The 9,718-nt window shown below is 48.0% G+C and overlaps 1 pseudogene across 1 annotated transcript; it reads right to left on the reverse strand.

Moving 5' to 3' along the window:
* Positions 1 to 6,603: 6,603 nt before the first annotated feature.
* On the reverse strand, positions 6,604 to 9,176 carry LOC308568168 (ubiquitin-conjugating enzyme E2 C pseudogene; annotated as a pseudogene). The gene is made up of 2 exons: positions 8,633 to 9,176; positions 6,604 to 6,650 (listed from the first exon to the last, which is right to left on the reverse strand). The product of its transcript is annotated as a ubiquitin-conjugating enzyme E2 C pseudogene (transcript).
* Positions 9,177 to 9,718: the final 542 nt, after the last annotated feature.

Genomic DNA, 9,718 nt, shown 5'->3' on the forward strand with positions numbered 1-9,718 from the left:
AATGGAGAAATACATGTCAACATTAACAGGCTATTTCCTAGTTTTTAATTGAAGTGGGCCTCAGGATTGGTCAAGAATGTAAGTTATCTAATTGCCGTAATTTGACGCAAGCTTCAGCCAGATTCCAGAGGGCCTAGTGCTGCTGGTGGGAATCGTGTTCTTCCATGGGGTTGGGAGAAAAGCATTTCGGGAGACTCATGCGTGGGGCGATGAGGTTTAGTGGTAAGATTCACGGGCTGGGAATGTCTCATCTCCATCTATCCTGTGTGGAATAAGCCCAGTCTTGTCTTCATCAAGCCCAAAACAAAGGCCAGTGTCCAAAGATCCTCTGCCGTTGGTCCAGCATCAGCAGTCTCAGTGGGGTCCAGGCCGCTTAAGGCTGTTCCCCCTGAGACCTGATGTTGTGCTGCTGTTCCCGGACTCCCGCTTGGAGCCTGCGTTTGGAGTCCCTGGAGCTGCCAGCTGCTGGGGAGAGAGAATGTGGAGGGACAGGCCAGCGCTCGTTACCAGAGAGAGAGCTCCTTGGTTAAACTGGGATTATATCATCTCAGGCTTGGGAACCACCAGGCCCGCTTTTCAAACTAACCAACCAATTTCCCAGGCTTTCATGGGCTTCTGATGGGTCTACCCTCTCACCAGTCTATTTCCTAGATGTTCTAGGTTGTGCCTCTTACCCAACCAGATCTTTTTCCCAGGCTGGACTGACAGGCCCTATGAGCCATCCTGGCTCCGATTGTGCATGTACTTACCTCCCCCCATAGTCTGGGCGAGCGAAGGGGAAGTTAAAAGCTGGTCCTTCCTCCCTATATGGGGGATGGAGGGGTGTTAGTCTCCTCGGCGGGACAAGGCTGCGATCCCCTGGAAAGTGTGAAGCCGCAGCTTCCTGGCTGAGCAGGCTTATGCTCCCTAGTTGATTATACTTAATAATGTCTGGGTCCCATTGCTGCCTTCCTTTATTAGCATTTAGCGACCTATGCCAACACAGGGTACCGCGTCCCTTCCCCCAGCTTTTCAGTGGGGTCACTGCTAACAGCGATATGGGTCCATTTCTATGGACTCTGCGTTGAATAATCATTAAAAGAATGAGTTCTAGGCCAAACTCACCTTGGTCTAAATCCTGCCTCTACTATATATTAATGATGTGAACTTTGGCAATTTAATTAACTCTTAAGCCTCTGATTCTTCACCTTTAGAACCAGGAGAAGTTATAATCTCCCTTATATCCTAGGGCTGTTGGAAGAATTAAATGAGACAATTCATGGAATGTCCCCATCATAGAGCTTGGCGGAGAAAAATGCTCTACCAGTGGTTCCCGCTCCTCCCCTCCCCCTGTGGCTCCCCCTCCTGCTCTTCCCATAACAGGATTTTCAGGGTGTAAAACCTGCTGGGTATAAATTCTGTCGGGTAAGCGGTGCCAGCCGCGGCTCTGAAATAGTTGGTGCGTGAAGCAGCCCTGTCCCGCAGACTGCATGTAGCGGTGGGAATGTCCTAACCTGGGCCGCCCCACACGGGAACCACCATCCACATGAGGGGCACTTGAAGCGTAGCTAGTGTAGCCGAGGAGCTAAAGTTTAAATCTTGTTTAGATTTAAGCAATTCAAATACAAATTTAACTAGTCACGCGTGGTTAGTGGCTGCTGCATTGAACCGTGCAAATCAAGAGCAAGGGTTGTGAGCTCGAGCGCAGAGAGGCGCCGAGAGTGAGTGGAGGGAGAGTCAGTGGGCAGGCACCTGAGACCCGGGAACCACGGCCGCGCCTTGTCCACGGCGTTGGCCAGCGGCAGCCTCGGCCGGTGCTGCGGGAGGCGCACGCCCAGCGCTCCTGCTGTTGCAGAAGAGGCGGACACGCAAGTTTCCGCGCGGGCTCCCTATTCTTTAAAGTATCAGTTAATTCTAAAAATGTTGGGGCCCTTCGGGCCGAACACATGTGTACTAACTGGATGAAGGATACAGAATATCAGCACGCACTCTCGAGTGGAGAGCCCACCCCTAAAATCGCGGAGAAGTCCCCATTAGACTGTCTGAAGGAAGAGCAGGGCCATCAACCTTGTCGCATGCCGGGTCAGGTCGGCAGCAATTGCGACCTCGCGAGAGCCCCACTCCTGACGGCCTCCGCGCCTCCCTCCAGGGGGTCTGCAGAAGCCGTGTCAGTTTGGGGGCCTCCATCCCACACGTGTATAAGCTAAAACAGGCTAGTCTCAGGAGAGCCGCACAAAGACACTCATGTTTCCTGGGTCAGCTCTTCCCCAACACTGGCTGTCCATTGGTGCAAGCATCTCCCTAGAGAGGACAATGACAGGGACAGGAACCAGGTCAGTCACACGGTCTAAGTCCTTAGAGCGGCGGCAAAACCAACTGATGGGAAAACGAAGATGATTCTGTCCTGCTTGAGCACAAAGCTTTCCAGAAGCCGGTGATTCTGTGAAGCCACCCGAGTTTTCGTCACCAGTGTATCCCTTCAGTCACTCACTTGTTACACAAAGACTCTTAGGCAACTCTTAGGTCTGAGCCCCAGCGCCACCTCCCTGCTCACCGCGTGCCGTGGAATGGAGGGTCAGCCTCCGGCCTGGCCTTTGTGCCGAGCCAGGTGCAAAGGAAACAGAGCGGGGTTAAGAGCGTCACCTCTCCGGGCCTGGCAGTCCGACTGCCCACGTCCTACAGCGCAGCCCCGTGGGCGTCTGCCCGGCCAGGCACTTCGCCTTGACTTTGTTGAGAATTGCGGGCGCAGGCTGGTCATTAGAAGCTTGCTGGCTTTTAGCCAGTCGCATTATTGTCGTACAATTCTCTGCAGGCAGGCCCTCTGCCATGAAGCCTGCTCCCAGCCCCGAGCGGCCACCTGCTCCGGAATTACCCCCGGAGGCCTGCTTTCTGAGTAGCCGTGATGCTGACTTCAGTCCTTCTGGGGACCACAGGTCAGTCGTGCACATACCGGTGAGTTGAAAGTAGACTCCGTACAAGTATTGACTTCTCTGTACTAGTTTGCCCAGGACATTTCCCATGAAAGTCCTCTGTCCCCTCAGTCCTGTGTAACGGGGACAGCTGGTTACCCTGGACACGCCAGGCATTAAGTAAAGGTGGTGAGGAAGGTAAGCCAGGGTTCTAATACCAGGCGTCTACGTAACTTGGTATAACATCAGAGGAGAAAAAACTGCTCACTGAATGCACACACGCATGCACAGCCACACACTGCCACTCACACACACGCACGCACACACACTTACTTCAGAGGGCGGCTGTCATTGGCCTTGCCCAGAGCCCCTGCCTTTAGCGTCACACAAATACCTCCTCCACCCACTGATCACCTCCGTATGCCCAGGCTCGCTGAACTGAACCTGGAAGTACAGGGCCAACAGCCATCCTCATGCCCTCTCTTGTCTCCTGCGCTTTGATGTGTCTGCTAAGGGAATGTTCAACATGCTCTCAAGGAGGCCCAAGCCAAACTGATCACTGCATAATTGATAATAGGCCTTTGTTTTCACATTCTATTTAGATTACTGTATGAAGCAGGTGACAGGTGCTCAGAGAACATTACCCAGGCTGCCTGTTGCCGAGAACATCCTGAGACCAGCTGGGGCGAGGAGCCCAGAGGAAATCCCCATAGTAATTTAATAGTTCACAGGGCTTTGGGCCTGTGAGGTTTACAATGAAGAATTAAAGCGACAGTGACCACCCACTTAAGAAGAGCCCTGTGCTTTCCCTTGATATTTCTGTATGTATGATTTCGTTCCCAAGGAAATTGCTACAGGGTGACCAAGATAAAAACTTCTTTTGCAAAGGATATCTGTCGCCACTTAGCAGGAGAAACAGAAAGCATCTAGTGAGGGAGATGCCTGCTTTGGCACAACCAGTGCAGGCCGGGCTGTTTAGGGCGGATCTATAGAGAGTCAGATGTTTAAGGGAAATCTTGGAATGCAGCTTTCAGCATTAGAAGTGGACACTGGGGCAGAAAGAGGCAAAACACATTGCTGATTTCTCAGGATTTATACTGGAGGTGCACAAATCAATCTTGCAGAGTTGATAGAGCTTCTACCTTGCTCTAGATTCTGAAGTTTACTTTCAATTGGCCTCATTTTTTAGTATTTCTCCCACTTTCTCAGGCAGTTTGGTTATTCAGAACCAGTTTGGGTCAGAATTTATTCATTGGCTCGCTCAACAAACATTTGTTGGGTGGCTACTATACATAGCACTCTGAGTGAGACACTATCCATTCAATATTTGTCCCCCGGAGGCTTCTGGAGTGTCTACTACATGCAAGCTCAAAGCAAGGCAGCGAGGACCTGTTCTGTTCAGGAATCAGGGGTTCTAAGGGGGCAACAAGGCCCGTCGGGTGACACTAGCTGTGGAGAAAAGTACAGTAGATACAGGAAGAGTGAGAAGTCCTGGATTAGGCGAGTGAAAGAAAATATTTGAGCAAAAACTTAAAAACTGTGAGTGAATTGAGCAGGTGGGAATTTGGGGAAGAATGTTCCTGGCAGGAAGACAGGCTCTGTAAAGGCCCTGCGGCTGAGGGAAATGGGAAGCTTTACAGGTTTGAATAAAGGAGTGATGTAGCCCATGTTGGGTTTTCACAGGATCCCTCTGTCTGCAGTCTGAAAAATAGTAAGGGTCAACAATGACACAGGGAGACTTCTCCGAAGGCAGATTGGCAGAATCGTGACAATGGCTGGAGCTGGGCGGTGGGCGCCGGGAGGTGTATGTGCCACTCTCTCCCTTCCGTGAGTGCTTGAATGCTCCCTAATGAAACGTTTAAAAACCCACTAGGCCATCCTCATGAAAAACTGCCATCCCGGATGCTAAGTGTTTGGTATCTTTTAGCAATTATATGTTTGAAACTCTTTTTGTTGGGAACTGATCTCTGAATAGAATGGTTTGTAAGAGAGAACATTAAGGAAATAACTATTTTAGACACATGAACAGGCTGGCGCAGACTTTCCTCTACTTCTTGGTTTGACCCCGTGTCATATCAGCTCTTGCTTTGCGGTCTTAGTTCCATAAAGCTGTCTTTCCGTTTGACAATGCGCAGCTCACAGAGGTCATTGGAAATAACTGGCGCTGTCTGAGGCAGTTCTAGAATCAGGCCGACCACCGTTGGGGTCAGCAAAGTGTGCGACGATGTTTGTGGAATTGATCTCTGGAGCAGTTTGTATCCAGAGATCTACTCACAGGCAGGCTTAGTCTGCTAGTTCTTAGAAGAGCGGAACACTAGAGGTCAGTGTGCACACTGAGAAAGGGTGGAGAGGCGCCGCGGGTGACTGCAAGGCGGACCCACGCTCTGAAACTGCCTTTTAAAGAGTGCGGAAGCCATATTAGAATACCCTTCACATCTCTTCTCTAATTCCTATTATTAATTCAGCCCAGAAGCGTTAAAATCATCTAGATATACAGTATATAAGTACATGTGTTTACATTTCCATACAGCGTATGGTAAGGACTATATCACTAATATGACTTTATTTTTAGTTAAAGAAGATAAGCTCTCCTAGATTAAGAGATAGGAAATTAAAATCCAAGCCTGAATAGGTTAATTAAACTCTGCAAACACCCCCCAGATCCAGAGCAGTGTAGATGCGCCAGCAGGGACTGGCTCCCCGACCTCCTGCTGCACTGGAACCAGGTTTCCTCTCCGCAGTGGCTGTGATGGACTGAGGTCCTGGGCTCCGTGGTTTCCAGGTGACCAGCCCTTCACCAGTTGTCTGCCGCCTGCCAGACTTGTCTCTCCCTGAACACTCTCTTTGGACCTGCATTATTTGGAACTGTGTTCTCCTTATACAGACGACATCTCCCAGCATCCCAAAACCTCAGACACCAGCATGCTTTCTCTGCCGAAATCATGTCCATTTCCGTTTTCTGCATTACAGGAATTTTTACGGTTAGTTCTGCTGAAGCTGAGACAGCATGCTAAATCCACCAAAGAAATTCCATATTCTCTTCTAAAACTATTTCCTTAATAATCTCCCTTGAAGAAAAAAAAAAAACAACCCTCTCTATTTTATAGGTACAGATCAGAAAGAGAAACAAAGAATACTGTAAACAGCAATGTTAATTAGGACAAGACAAAATAGCATAATAGTTACTTTAATTCCTCAGAAAGATGCCTTAAAATATAAGACAAACTGCTCTGCCCAAGTCCTGTGAAGCAAGAAAAAGACAAGCTGCAGACTGGAGATAGCTGGGGACGACGGATATCCAGGATATATAACGACCTCTTAAAACTCAATGGTCAAAAATATAAACAATTCAATGACAAAATGGGTCAAGTATGAACAAACATTTCACCAAAGAGGATCTTTTGATAACGTACGAAAATGTTCTACATCAGCAGCCATTAAAGAAATGCATTAAAATCACCATTAGCGATCACTACGTACCTGTCAGAATGGCTAGAAAAATATATAGTGACAACACCAAATGCTGGCCAGTGTGAGAAGAACTCGGGTCACTCTCCCTTTGCTCGTGGAACCTGCCCCTGCCCCGGAAACAGCGCGGAGTGTCTGGTGGGAAGGACCCGCAGCTCCCAGGTGGCCTAGACATCGAATTCTTAGCCCTTCACCCCAGAGAAACGAAAACTGATTATTATGGACTACATGTCCATGGCCCCCAGATTCACACGCTGAAGCCCTGCTCCACAATGGCCTGAGGAGGTGGGGCCCCTGGAAGGTAACCGGGATCAGGTTAAGGTGGCGCTTGTCCCTCTGCGCTGACACGTGGAAGCACAGTGAGAACGTGGCGTCCTCACCCGACCACGCCGACACCCTGATCTGTGACTTACGGACTCCAAAACTGTGAGAAATAAGTATTTGCCGTTTATAAACCGCCCAGTCTATAGCACTTGGTTACGGCAGCCCGGACGGACGAAGACACTTACCATCACACGGAAACCTGCGCACGTGTGTTCATGGCAATCTTCCCCCGCTGTCCCGCCTCCAGATTGCCAGGCTGCCTGGAGACACAGAGCGGAGTCCCTGCTCCCTCCAATACACGGGGGCAGCACCGCCATTAATTTTTTTATCTTTTCTGTACTAAGCTTTTCTGTGTGCCTGCTACCACTTTTCTTCTCACATTCCTATCATTTCTACCAGCTGGGTAGAAAGAAGCTGCTTCTATGTGTAAAGGAGCCTAGGATGCACCCTGGGTGGAGGATAATCTCAGAGTTCACATACGTATCTTCTCTTGGGTGATGGAGTGATGTCTTTGTACAAGGCAGCAGTGACCATCCTATTCTGGGAGGAGAGAGACCGCTTCTTCATTGTCATCGAGCGCGAGAGTCACCACACTGAGAGCGGGGACTCCCCCGGCAGCTCGCTCACTTTCTTGTGACTGCAGCAGTTAGGGGCTAATCCCAGAACCTTCTATTAGGGAGACATTTAAAAAGCTTCATCCCATGTGCTCTTGCTGCATTTCATCAAAGGCTAAGAGCAAAACCTATCTAATCTGTCAGGAGGGCCAATCTAATCTGCCCTATTAGCTGTGTTTATGGAGGAAAATGTTTTGCAACATTAGATACCATAAAACTCAACACATGAAGCAGATGTAAAATGTTCCTGAAATTGCAAATATTGACCAATCTCTTTTCCTTCCCAAGCAGATAAACTTGGGACACAAGCAACACAGCAGCTGTCATCGGGGAAGAATAGCAGAGGATCACAAGGTCCGACTATTTCCCACACTCCCGCTTACCCTGTAATGCCCATTGCAAAAGCAAAGCTGCCTGGGAACATCTTATAATAAAGCATACATGTTTTTAATGTGTTTTCAAAATTAATTGGCCACTTGAAATTCACATGTAGTTGAGTTTCATAGCTAAAGCCTCGACCAGGCACTTCCCACACCCCATACTGTTTTTTAACCTACAACCTAATTTCTCTCAAAGTAGCGCCCTTGAACCTGAAGGACCTGGGAGCTTGTTAAAGATGCAGGTTCCCAGGCCTCACTCCAGACCCACTGAACCAGAATCTCTAGGGCTCAGGAAATGACATCATTAACCAGCTCTCCAAGTGGCTTTTGAATTGCTGCAGCCCAACCAAGTCTTTAATAATGTGTTAATAATTATGCTTTAAATACCATAAAGCCATATTTATATTTTTAGTTGACCAATTTGTACTGTATATTTCCTCCTTTCTAAAGTTTTTAAAACTATTTTAAATCTTTACATGTCCCCACCAAGATTATATTTTACTTATATTTTATTTATATTTATAATTCTTTTTTTAAAACCCAAAATGTATTTATTTACTATATTCACTACAGGGGCTCAATCAGAGACTTAAAGAACAGAAACAAAACAAATATGACACCACAGCAGAAGATAGAGACCTATACAGAAATCAAGACAAGGATAGTGGTTCGGTGGTTGAGCATCAACCTAGGATCCAGGAGATGGTGGTTGGATTCCCAGTCAGGGCACATGCCAAGGTTGAAGGTTGTGGGTTGCCGGTTGCGGGTTGCAGGCTCGACCCCTAGTAGGGGGCGTGCAGGAGGCAGCTGATCAACGACTCTCTCATCATTGATGTTTCTGTCTTTCTCTCTCTCTCTTCCTTCCTCTCCCTGAAACCAATAAAGACATATTTTTTAAAAAGACAAGGACAGAACATAGAAGGAAAAAATTTAAAAAACACAGGGAAAGGGGCTGGACGGCCCAGCCAAGGCTCTGGGCTGGAGACCTGCTTTGCGTAGGTTTCTTGTAGGTACTTCTTGAAGGTCGTCGGGTTTTCCCAGAGCTCCCGAGCTTGTGTGTTCAGTGGGCTATCGATGTTGGGCTCTCCTAGCAGACTCTGGATGGAGATCAGGACAGTCCTGAAGTCATATAGGGCAGGCCACTTGTCCTCTAGGATGTCCAGGCAGGTGTCGCCCTGGATGTCCACCCCGGTGGTAGCAGGGCCTGAGGAACTTCACCATGGGCGCATTGCCCAGGTAGCCACTGGGGATCTGCAGGGAGAGCTTAACCTCAGGTCTCCGTGTACTGTGCCAGCTGCTCCATGGCTGGTCCTCACCCGTTGGCAAAGGTTGTCTGATTCGGGGAAGGCAGAAATTCCTTTACTGCCAGACATCATGAGGACCATCAGCTCCTGCTGTAACCTCTTGCCCACCGGGCCCCAGGCGGCATCCCCACTGGGTTCGGCTCCTTTACGAGCAGCGGCGACGCTGGTGGCACCTGGGTCGTGGTTCTGGGAGGCCATCCAGGCAGGAACAGGGAAACTCAGAGAACACGACTGTAACTGCCTTATCGTTTATTCTTTTTTAGCATCACATACACTAGCGATGAACTATACGAATATGATTGACTGATGGATACACAGAGATAGATGAGAGATAAATAGCTATAAATACAGGCGGACAGAGAGAGAGATCTTTGTGTCTAGCTTACTTAAAAAAAATTCCTCACAATGCAAGTAATAAACATTTTTACAAAGAAAAACAACTACATTATCAAAAATTAAGGTTTTTTGTGACCTTTAGTAAGCCTAATAAGAACACGAATTTTTGAAATGCAAAGGATAAATGGGGTTGTTATTGTTAATTTTACCTGTGTGGGGTTTTTTTTTTTCCATTTCTGTTTTACTTTACTTAAGATATTTTCTCTAATGGGCAGCTTGGCAGTTTCAAAATGTTAAAGTACTAAAGAAAAGAAGTTTCTTCAAATCAAAATGCAAGTCTCAATAAATGGAGAAAATGGCAAACATCACCATTAATTTTGCTCTAAACAATAGCTCAATCCTGA

Source organism: Miniopterus schreibersii (assembly GCF_964146895.1).
Source record: "Miniopterus schreibersii genome assembly, chromosome: 15".
Lineage (NCBI taxonomy): Eukaryota > Metazoa > Chordata > Mammalia > Chiroptera > Miniopteridae > Miniopterus > Miniopterus schreibersii.